The sequence below is a fragment of the Furipterus horrens genome, unplaced genomic scaffold (genome assembly GCF_987537825.1).
Source record: "Furipterus horrens unplaced genomic scaffold, mFurHor1.1.pri manual_scaffold_9, whole genome shotgun sequence".
NCBI classification, from domain to species: domain Eukaryota; kingdom Metazoa; phylum Chordata; class Mammalia; order Chiroptera; family Furipteridae; genus Furipterus; species Furipterus horrens.
The window spans coordinates 96,879,788-96,892,190 of record NW_028327179.1 but is presented as its reverse complement, the minus strand read 5'-3'; positions in this window follow the sequence as shown (position 1 = coordinate 96,892,190).

Here is a 12,403-nt window from a genome sequence, read left to right as displayed (position 1 = left end):
TTTGGTTTTGACCATTGTAGTGAGTAGTTATAACTAGATTAAAAACTTAGTTTTTAATTTCGTGTTCTAATTACTAGACGTGCCAGAACTATGGAAGGTGCTGGAACTCCAGATGTGAACAAAACCAGATAAAATCTTTGCCCCTTTGGGACTTACCATATAGTGAGGAAGAAGTTATCAATTAAATAATTACACAGATAAACATAAATCTACACCCGTGTTAAGTGCCACAGGGACAGGGACTTAAGTCATTGATTTACAAAAATGGTGGGTGCAAAGGGGGTCAGGAAGTGGGTTGGCAGAGAAACCCTAAACTCTATTTCAGGAATGTTCGTGATGCTGAGATGTTGAATTTATGGAGCATCTTAGCTGTTTCTTTCCTTTTTTTAAATCCTCACCTGAGGATATTTTCTCATTGTTTCTAGAGAGAGAAAAGGGGGAGGTGAAGGGAGAGAGAGACATCCATTTGAGGGAGGAGCATCGGTTGGTTGTCTCCGGTACGTGATTGGACCGGGGTCAGACCCAAAACCTTTCGATTATGAGATGACACTCCAGCCAACTGAACCACACCAGCCAGGGCAACAGTTTCTTTCTATGACAATTTTTTGTCGGGTCACACTACTAAATAGTTTCCAGGTAAAGCTTCTAGGAGCCCTCCCACACCCTGTACCACCCCCGAGGGGAAAAAAAAGAACAGTCTTTTTTTCCTTATAGTAAATAAAAGTAATTTTACTAATATTAAAGTTCATAGTCTGATAAATATATGTGTCAGGCTCTCTACTAAGCCATCTCACACATTCAGATATATTTTATGGACCCGATTACCTGAAATCTGTTTTCTTTATATTTTTTCCTTAATTATTTTGCCACTTTAATTCAAATTCTACTTATTTTCCTCGGGTGTTTGTTATTACAATTTTTATTATTATTATTTATTATTATTACAAAAGATGTTTATTTCACATACTCTGTGGCCCCTTTTTGAGCATTTGGGTTTTTATTTGTTATTTTACCTTCAAATAGGTGAAAGTTTATTTTGAAAACAAAACAGTTTCCCAGAGATTTCTAACTGGTATAAGAAGAGATGTCTTTGATCTTATATAAATGTCTATCTAAGTGTAACTAGACCTCTGATTTATATGCCTATAATTCACGATTGTTTTAACATGGGTCTTTAAAACACTAGGCTTTCAAATGCCCGGAGTTTACCTGGATTTCACTTGGCTTAAGTATGTCTTGATGTATGTTGTTCTTCAGTTGATACCGGCTCCGAGGGCTGATCTGAGCTTGAATCCGGGCGCTATTACTTAACCTCTCAGAACCTCAGTTCTTTCGTCTGATAAATTTTTGAAAAATAAACTACCTTTGCAGGATTTTTAGCATTAAATAATATAGCTTATAGAAAACATTTTGTTCCTTTAGCAACATATAAATGTATATATATGTATATTATAGAACGGTAACCTATTAAATCATTATTTTGCTTTGTATTTCCACTGCTTTAGATTCACTGGAGTGGAGAAAGTTTACTTCCTTCCTCCAGAAGTTACAAAGTATTTTGTTCCTAAATACTAATCCAAGGAGGGTCTCGGGATTGAGAGCGCAGAGAACCACCTGCGAGCCAGGGGGCGGGGGGGGGGGGGGGGGGGGTGTTCCCAGTGCTGGGGGCTCCTGACACCGGCCTGAGTGTGTGCTTAACGACCGCCCCACGGGCTTGTGGGGATGGGGCTTGGCAGGGACCCCCCCACAGCGACGGAGTGGTGCTGGGTGTTCCGGTAAGTCGCTGTGGGCCTGAAAACGACCTCAGCAGGGGCGGCGGCCCCTGAGCCCCTCCCTGCTAGGGAGTCTGGAAAGTGACGGCTTTCTAATTAGAGATCTGTGAGTTCTCGGAAAATTCTGAGAGTGAGGCCAGATCACCCCTAAAACAACTGGTGTGGACTTCTTGCCGGGTTTTCCTTTTTGCCGTGGAAGACAGGAAGGAAGCACTTTAGTCTTTTACAATGAAAGCACAAAAGAAATGAAAATCTGACATCATTGAGACTCTCAGTGATGTGAGACTATTCGTAGCTGTTGCACAGATCAAAAAAGAAAAAAGAAAAAAAGGAATAGCACTAATCCCTGATAATGGGAAAAGCCTGTATGTTATTTCAGCAGCAGCACTGAACTAATAAATGCCTATGTGATATTGTTTCCATTTCACCGTGGGAATCCTTTTTTCAAGTAAAACAGGATTAGAAAACAGGAATAAACCATAGGAAGCTGGACTCCTTATCATCTCCTCCGACACCTCCCCTTCCTTTCCCTTAATTTTTCTCCCCTCTGGTCTCTCCTTTGCACGTTCCCCTTTCTCTTCCCTTTCCCTTTCCCCACATTCTAGTCATCTGTCAGCCCCCTCCTCTTACTTTACCTCCCACAATTTCCCACCTCCCCGGATTCCGCAGGATTCTCCTTCCCACGCACCGCCCTCCCTCCCTGCCTTCTCCTTGCCTACACTTGCTGCTAACCCCCTCTGTCTCCCCACCTCTAACTGGCTCTTTCAAAAAGGAATTTTCTTGCCTGGGCCGGGTGGCTCAGTCAGTTGGAGTATCCGGAGTATCAGCCTGTGCACCAAAAGGTTATTGGTTCGATCCCTGGTCCTGACGTATGTGCAGCAGGCTTATGATTGGCATTCTCTCCCTCTCTCTCGGTAAATGTATCCTCAGGTGAGGATTAAAAAAAAAAACCAATTTTCTTAAAACAGAATCAACCATCTTGAATCTATATTCCCTCTGTTCATCCGCTGGGGAAATCCCACCACTCAGACCATCATAAGTGGGAAATTTCAAATGTAAACACTTGAATGTCTTATACGCTGGACGACGATGCTGGAATCTGCATATGTCTGTGAAGAAAAGTTTGTATTTAAATGAAAAGTGCCTAAAATATCTAAAAATCAGGCATGGTAACAGAAAGCGTTCTCTGGGTCTGAACTTAAGAAGCTGGAAAGACGAATATATTCAGATAGAGTATCTGGTGAGGGAAAAACATAACACGTCAGTGTAACAAGATTCTCTATGAGAATAGCTGAAGTAGGAAAAAGTATGTGATGTATGCCATCTACCTGAGTAATTAGGACTCACGATTTCTTTCACTGCTGTAGCTTCACGGTCTGACCTTGTTTACCCTTGAAACCTGTGCTAGAGGCAGAGAGAGGCCATGCAGGCCGGCGGGGGAGAGACAGCGGGCTGCCTGACCCTCACTCCGGTGTTGATTTGAATGCAGGGACAATGTGTTTCCTTTCGCCCCGTTAAGGACAGGTATCATTGTTCCGGGGGGCTAAGCAGCCAGAACAGCAGGGGCGGTGAGTGTGCTCACAGTGTGCTTTTTACCTTGGAACCTTTGAAGCACATGCCTAATAGGACCATAAGGAACATTTTCTAATAAATGAAGTGAGTCCCTGTGAACAGAAAGTTCCCACTGAAGGGGGAAATGCAAGAAGAGGAGAGAAAGAGGAGAGGGAGCGGTTTACACGTTTCTATTAATTATTGAATACGAGGAATATTATCACGACCCCTTCCTGACCAGGTGACCTTCTACACCGTAAACCTTGAAGAGGACTTCCTGACGCTTGCCGCGCCTGGTGCTTCACAGCTGGCGAGTCATTCCTGTGGGTTGGTCTCCTTGTCTCTTTACACCGAAGGTAATGCATTAGAGTAGATCAATCAGTAAAGAAAACCTGAGGACAGTTTTCCTCCGACCTGCATCCATATCAGTGCCTCCCAATAAAAACATCATGTGAGTTAGACCTGTCGCTTGAACTGTCCCGGGAGCCACATTAAAAAAGCAAAAGGAAACAGAAATAGATAAAATGAATTTGAATACATTTTGTTCAACCCAACGTAGACAAAATATTATCATTTCAACGTGGAATAAAATTATCAGTGAGCTAGCTTACATTCTCTTTTTTTCACACCATGTCTTTGAAATCTAGTATGTATCCTACACTTACACCTCGTTTCATTTCACGTTGGCCACGTTTCAGGTGGCGAGTATGGGGCTGCTGTATGGAGCGGTGCGGCTAAACGTCGTGATCCATCCTTAATCTCATCCCCTCCCAAAGAACCGTCCGTGTCATTGCTGAGATGGCTCAGAGTTCACTGCTCCCCAGATGTCCAAGAGCGAATGAATAGGTAAACCAAACACGACCTAGACAGTTGACCCCTGAGCAGCACGAGAGTGAGGGAGGCTGACCTCTGTGCATTCAAAAATTTACATACGACTTTTGATGCCCCACCACTGAACTACTGAGAGCCTCCTGTTGGCTAGAAGCCTTCCCTGCAACAAAAACAGCCGATTGACCCATTTTGTAAGCGATACATATTATATACTGTTTTCTTACAATGAAGTACGCTAGAGAACAGAAAACGTTATTAAGAAATATTGTAAGGAGGAGAAAATACATTTATAGTATTTACTGAAAACTATCCACATATAAGTGGACCCAGGCAGTTCAGACCTGTGTTCTTCTTAATTAAAATACTGGTTCCAGTCACTCTCTAATCAAGTGAGAATTCTTGGACAGCTTCTCCCAAATGCTTCCTGTGGCTGGAGACTGCTTGAACCCATGCGAGTATTCCGAGATCTCTACTATGTGGAAATTTTGGACACTGGAAAGAAACCTTTGGGAAAGCAGGAGGACCATAAATGCATTAACCCCACCATTGAACTCGCTGTTGACTTAGACGAGCAAATGCTACAAACAAGACTTTGGCATGCCTATGTAAATATTTACCCAGCATTCTTTGCTATAACCCAGGAGTATTCTCTCTCCGCCCTTTATTCTAAGGGGTGAGCAGGAAGGTATCTGTCTTGCATCTGTTCTCCCTGGTGTGTTGTTTAGGTTTATGGGGCTTCTTTCAGCTCCTGCTTAAATAATAGAAATGACTGAGCATCTGAAGTCAGGTCATCATGACCTAACAGTAGCAGCGTATTTGATAAGGTGATGTCTATCACCAGTAAACTTTGAAAAGATAGGAGGGTAAAACGAGCTCTCTCTCCTTCCTGCCTTTTTGTTCCTTCATAATCCACAAAATTAGTACATCGGTGTGTTCAGATGCAAGATAGAGTGATATTCAAAACATCTAACAAAGGACCTGTAAGAAAGGGTGAGGGTCTTCATTGCTAGAATAGGGTCCTGGAGGCTTCCTGAGAGGCCAGCAGTTAACCATTTACTTGCTGGGGGGGGGGGGTTGACAGTCCTAAGAAGAGTCTAGAGGGACTGGGATGGTAGGCAAAGGAACATTTAGGGACTCCCAGGTCAGCATAAGCAGGGAGAATTTAAATATTTTTTAACAGTGAGTCTGGCCATAATAACATTGTAACAGGATATTAGCCTCAAGAATATGTGGCTTGCTCTCCTAAAGAGTAAACACAATTTCAAAAGAGAATTATTGTGCCGTAGGAGGGGAGAGGTTAAAGTTCTAGCTAAACTGGCCTTCCCCTTGCAATTAACTCTAAGGTAAAGGAAGGTCGATGTAAACTCTAACCCTCCCTTCCAGGATGTCTACTCCCTCATCCTCAGGATGACATCTCACTTCCTAAGTGGCCGCTTAAATCTTTCTGTTTGAAAGCCCAACCCTATTCCCTTGGCAAACACCCTGCCTCTTCCTATAGAAAGAAACCTCTCCTTATGGCATGTGCTTCCTTTTACCCAATACCTGCCCACGTGTGAGCCGGGCAGGTTTGAGGGCTCCTGGGAAGGCTTTAGCCGGATGGTCAATGACATCCATCATCTAAACAGCTGCAGGGAGAGGGGCCTCCAGTGCTATTGGAAGGCTGGGTTGGGATCCTCTAGTCCAAGCTTGTGTTCTGCATCCTTGCCAGTGTGAGCTACACGGCTCTCAGTTTTTAAACTTTTATCAAGGAGTCTTTAAGTAAGTACATCTACTTAAAATTCTCATTAACCCTTTTCAGACTCCATAGTTGCTGTGGACTGAATCACGTCCTCCCCAAATCCATGTGGAAGCTTAACTCCCAGTGTATTTGGAGTAAGAACATCGTGAAGGCTACATGAAGTCATAAAGGTGGCCCTGTAGTCCGATTGGATTAATTTTCCTATATGAATGGATACCAGAGAGCTCTGTCCTTCTCTCTGCCATGGGAGAACCCAGCCAGAAGGTGGCCGTCCGCACGCCAGGAAGAGAACCCTTGCCATGAAACCGAAAGAGCCTCCACCTTGGTCTTGGCCTCTCAGCAGCCAGACTGGGAAAAATTAAACTTCTGTAACTTAAGCCCCCTGGGCTATATTTTGTGTGGCAGCTCAAGCAGTCCACGACCAAGGCCATATTGAGAAAGAAAATATTTTCTCATTCGCGTGAGACTCAGACTTTGGAGCAAATGGTCCCTTTCACTGTGCAGATTCGTTTTTAACTGCTCTGACTTAGTACCCTATCTGAATTATTTTAGAAAGAACACAAATGTTAGTTTTAATGATTGTTTTCTAAACTTTTGAAAACTCTACAAAGGAATTTTCTGACGAGAGGGATAGGGTTGAGGTGTTGCTGTGCATTCCACATGCCGCACTATTAGGTACGTCCTACAAATCTATGTAGCGATTTCCTGCTGACAAAGAGCTGTCTCTTAACTTTTCACAGACCCTGAGACAGATACCTTTGCATTTCAAAAATGATAAAACAGGCTCAGAACAATTCAGAAGCTTTCCATCGAACAACCAGATACAAACTTGATGACACAAAGACCAAACCAAGTCCACTTTCTATGGGTCAAACACTTTTCCACTATTCTATTTTCTTCTCTCAATTTTATTTATTTTTTGCACTCATCCTGTCCCATTTAGAGGAAAACGTTTAAGAGTTCAGAATTGCATCTGTCTAATCATTTTACACAGAATCTTATGCAGATGGCTACTTAAATCGACTTAAGAAGTAGACATTGCGTAGAACATACAAAGTACTATATTAGGTATTCTTTCCAGGCTTTCTGGAACTAAGTCCCATTTGGTGATAGCCTTTCATAATATTACACTGGTTTAAAAAGACATGTCTTAACTGATTCGGGAATGAATAAGGTTCAGAAATCATAGTGCACCTCCGTGATATTGTCTTTCCAGCGCCCTCCTCTTCTATCGCCTGTTCATTAACCCCACCCAACTATTTTGGTAACAAAGAAGCTGACTTCTCATCTTATATGAAGTTGAGTCCTTCAACTTTCTGATCCCTCTGTCAAATTTCTTCCTTCTTTGCTCTCCTTCCTATATTTTATCTGGCCAACTCTTCTGCATTTTCCAAGTCTTAAGTTAAAAACTCATTTCCTTAAAGAAGCGTATTCCAGAGCCCCAGAGTAGGTTTATGATCTCCTGTAATAAACTTTCACTGCCCTTCATATTTCCACTTTTACAGCACTTATTATACTATTCATTACTTCTTAACATTTGCACTTCCTTTATGGTCCTTAAGGGACCATGTTTTTTTTTTGTTTTCTGGTGTGTTTGTGATATTGACCAGTACTCGGCACATAGAAAACATGTAATAAACATTGTATTTAGTGATTTAATACATTGCCATAGAAACAAAAAGAACAAAAAAGGGAAACATTTCAGAACACAGGAAATTCATTCGTTAATGTTTATTCACTATTTAATCACACTCAGTAAATTTTTACAGCCTGTTATATTCCTGACACTAGGCCGTCTGAATGAGGAAGAATAAAGCCACTCCCCCTGAGAACGTTGCTTCTCTAATGGAGGGAGAATCACGTCCACAGATTCTTCTAGCAAATGTTATCTTTTCTAGATAAACAGATAGCTATGTGAAATAAGAAGTCACTGTTACCAAATATTATTAAAAAAATAAAAACGAATTGGGCATATAAGACATGATACATATATACATATGTATATATGTATATATGTATATTAATGTTACATATTAATATATTAATATTGCATATTAAAGATTTCTACCTTTTGCATTATTTGACATATTTAAAGCCTTGCCTTCTTTAGTAAGATCTCCATTTAATTCTTGTGCTGTGATAAGCCATAGCCTGACAGATACTTTTTTAAATTTTCTAAACCAAAATACCATGTATTATAGCCCGAAATGCCAAAATATATTTTCAATTTAATTTTTAATTCATTCAAAATATTTTATTCAATTTTTAATCCATTAATAAAACTCATGATATCCTGTTTACCTAATAATGGACTACATACTGAAAACATCTCTAATTTGGCGCTTTCAAAAACTTAACTGTGCAAAATATTCTGCCACAAAGAAGATAATAAATATTGCATCACTCTCTACTATTTATATGTGTATTCCACCCACTCTGGTGAATAATGAAGTGGCTGTTAAAAGTTCAGGAAAAGATAAAATACTAGCGATCTGGAATCCCAATTTAATTAGGCCTGGCCAGGATTTATTATGGGCGCTAACTCAAGAAGCTTAAAGACGTGAAGCTCAGTAGAGATTATCTATGCAGTGTGCATATATATTTAGACTCCACTGGGCTCTTTTAACTCAACAAATAACCTTATTTTTCTGTTGCCCAAGTAAGTTTCTCTTTTGAAAAAAAAAATGTTTTCTTGAACAATAGGAACAGTTTTTGTTAAGTGTAGGAACTGGCTTTATGGCTGGTCAAAAAGAGGCTTTGTACATCAAGTGGTCCTTGCTGTATATGCGAAATCTCTGGCGATCTGGTGGCAGGGTCAGACTGTGGCTGCACTTAATCCCCGAAGGCACATGTCCTGGGGGCTGTCGGGGCTCCACTAACTTGTGCGATTGTGGTTGTTCCTTCTGGGGACAATGTGTGTGGGCCTTCTCTCACGATGAATTCAAGTGACGGAATTATGTTCTGAAAGTCCTGTTGCTCACCCAGTCAAGAAACAGGTTCTTCTGGGCATGCACAGTGAGGTCCCTGAAAAGGAAGCGTCACCTTTTTGTGGAATAGCCTTTAAATGCCATCTGTTGTGTTGGTACATGTTCTGCCCCTTTCTCTAGAGAAAATTAATATGACTCAGTGTGCTGTATGAGGTTCCTATGAGTGTGAGTGTTCCAGGAAGTTTAGATGCAATTAATTAAATAGATACTCAGGGCTTTATAATTGTAATAGAAGCCATTGTCTTGTCAAAAGTGTCTTTCAATGTTACGTTGAAAACCTGGAACGTCACATCCTTGAATGTTTATTACAGCCGCTAAGAAGAACTAAGGGAATTCATTTCCATTCTGTTTTCTGACTCTGTGTTTGAACTTTTAACTAACCTATTTTTTTCCACCCTACTTTTCTGCCATTGCCAAGGTGGTGAGTACTCATCCAGCTGTTTTCATCCCTGAGCTGCTGAATAAGGGCCTGATTATTTCAAACAACTTTTGTAATTAGCTTTCAAGAAGCAAATTGCTAGGTTATGTACAGTATCTGTGATTACGATAAACTGTTCTTTTTTGTACCATTTCGGCGTAGGCTTTAATTGGCAAACCCCAGCAGCCTGGTGTGCGTTCTGTGAACCCTTACAATTTGTTGAAAAAACAGAAGAACATTTGACAATCAACAGAACAAGTATAGTACTTTGAGCTGTTTGCTTTTGAAGGGACCTATTAGATCAAAAACTCCTAAAATGCCATGTCATGGTCCTCCGTGGGAGTAGTTCTGTGACTCAGAAGTGGCAGGGATAATTTAGCAAGCTCAGTAACTCAGCAGCTAATCAGCACCATGCTTTGTTATTTTTTTAAATTTAGGCACTTACTCTAAAAAAAATAAAAAATAAAAAATAAATAAATTTAGGCACTTACTCAACAAATATTTAGGCAAACACCAAGGATCCCTTGAAAACATTATCAGGTCCCTGCCAGGAAAATGCTCCCCAAAAGCTCCCCTCGGACGTGGCCACACAAGATGATGTCCCCCTGGGGACAATGACCATGTGCATTGTTTCCCTTCTCTTGTTATTGGAAGGGAAATATTTTCTGCAGTCCGTTGCCCTTTATTCCTGGGTGTGTGAGGTTGGCTCAGTGTATAATTTAGGTGTAGCTGGCTACATAATTAGGAAATACACGTGCACGTAACCAAGAAGAATGTATCACCCAGAAATCCAGGACCTGAACGGATGAGACTTTGGGATTTGTCCCTCTTCAGAGAGGGTAAGGGCATTTCTGAGTATACAGTCCCTTTATACTAATGGAACATGTTTGAAACTGGGAAGATAAGTGGGTGCATTATGTGTGTTGGGAATAAACAGGTTCTGCCCCCCCCAATTCCAGTTGTAGGGGAGGCAAGGCTTCCCACGCCAACAAGCAATTCTCGGGCACCAGCTAAGTACCCTACGAGTCCTCTCAATCCTGACACCTTCTTCCCAGAGACAGCATCAGATTCCACAGGTTTAGGGGCCCGCTCTACAAGACCATCCCCTGCGCCCCAACTTCAGACCCAGTCACAGGTCCAGGTTATTAGCTGTGCTTCTCACCGAGTGGGTCCCGTGGTCCCATCCTTGGCTTGGATTAATTTGCTGGAGAGGCTCACAGAACTCAGAGAAGAATTGTACTTACTAGATCACCGATTTATTATAAAAGGATACCACTCAAGATTCGAGAGATCGAAGAGATGCACAGGGCGAGATACGAAGAAGGGGCGCAGAGCTTCCACCTCCTCCCGCGCGCGCCACTGTCCCCAGACCTCCGTGTGTTCACCGACCCGAACATCCCCAAACGTCCCCCTTTTTCCGGCTTTTATGGAGACTTCATTACAGGGGCACCACGGATTAAATCATTGCCCATTGGCGCTTGATTCAACCTTCAACCTCCTTTCATCCTGGAGATTCTTACAACTCAATATCTGGAGGCAGAATACAATTCTGCTTTTCAAAAAGGGTTATCAAATTCCATTTTAAGAACAAACATAAAATTTTGAATAATTTGGAGATTAAATTATTCTCATGCATGTGTATAATTGTAATTAAAAATCAGCATTAAAGCCTCTACTTGAAAACTACTCTCTTAGCCGTTAGTTGCCAATGTACTTGAAACCATGTATTTGTTTAAAGAAATTTTCTCTAATGCAGCTTTTCACTAACTCAACCTGACTCTCTCACACTGCCCCTCCCCCCACCCCATAATGTTGTGGTCTTCTCCGTTTCCAGTTAGGAATGATATTAGGCAAATCCAATTAAAAATAAAGCAGAGGCTGCAACAGTAAGTGGAGATTATAAAGATTGCTGATAAAGTCTGGACACAAATAGATGACCACGCTCTGATTTTTTTTTTTTTTTTTTGAAAGGACTCACTTTAAATGATAGATCACTCATATTATGAGCATTTCAAAAGTAGGCTGAAATCTTCCAAAGGTTGTTTTTATTTTTTTTAAAAGAACTTAAGTATATTTAAGCTACTAACACAGAATGTATAATAAATTAGAGCTAGTCACTTTCAGATGAGGAACACAGAGATAAGGTGTTAATAAATTATCTATTCTGTCTATGTTATTTATGTTTATCTCGTTGCTTTTCAATTAATTGCTCTGAGCTAATGAAAATAAGAAATTAGCATTATAAAAAGAACTTGAGATCTAGAGTGAGTAAATATGTATTGAATGCCTATCATTTAATAATACAGGACAAGACACTACAGAGGGAATATCTTTGTAAGTGCATTCAAAGTAATAATTTGAGATAGTTCTTAAAAAGAAACATTCTAGTATATTCCATTGGAGGGCTAAATATCCTGTCTCCCTCTAAGGGTTCAAAGTCACCAGTTTCTGAGGGTACTTTAAGGCATGTATGAAAATAATGCATAAATCAGCATATGTTGTATAAACATGAGCATGGGGCAGACAAGAGCACTATTGGGTTTGTAGGAGAACAAACCCTTTCGGTCTTTGGTGATCAGGGAAGTCTTGAAGGATCGAGTGCTATTTGAAACTAGCTTCAAAGGATAAAGGAATTTCAATAAAGGGAGTTGCGATTCCAGAAACAGGTTGCTTAAAGGACACGAGGCAGGCAAGCGAAGATGAATCTGAGAGCATGGATGTACCTGCCTCCTGTTGGTGATGCCTGACTAGTATGTTGGTTGGTCAAGACGGGGAGAAGAGATGGTCTATTCATTCATTGGTTTTTTCCAAGCACTGTTTTCCTTTAAGGGAAGTGATGAGATTAGGAGTAATGTTGTGAAGGAGGGCTTAAAAACCAGAGACAAAGGATACAGAACAGGTCACATAACCCTTCAGAACCTCCATTTTTCCCTCCTGAAATGGGATGAAGACTTGGGTACTACAAACCTTAAGACTCTATATGTAGGACATCTAGTCCATAATTCTGTAATGTTTACTACTGGAAAGAAACAGAACAATGAAAGGCTTTGAATGTTCATAAAGATAATACTTTCTTGAGTGCTTCTAATGTGTCAAGCTGTTTTAA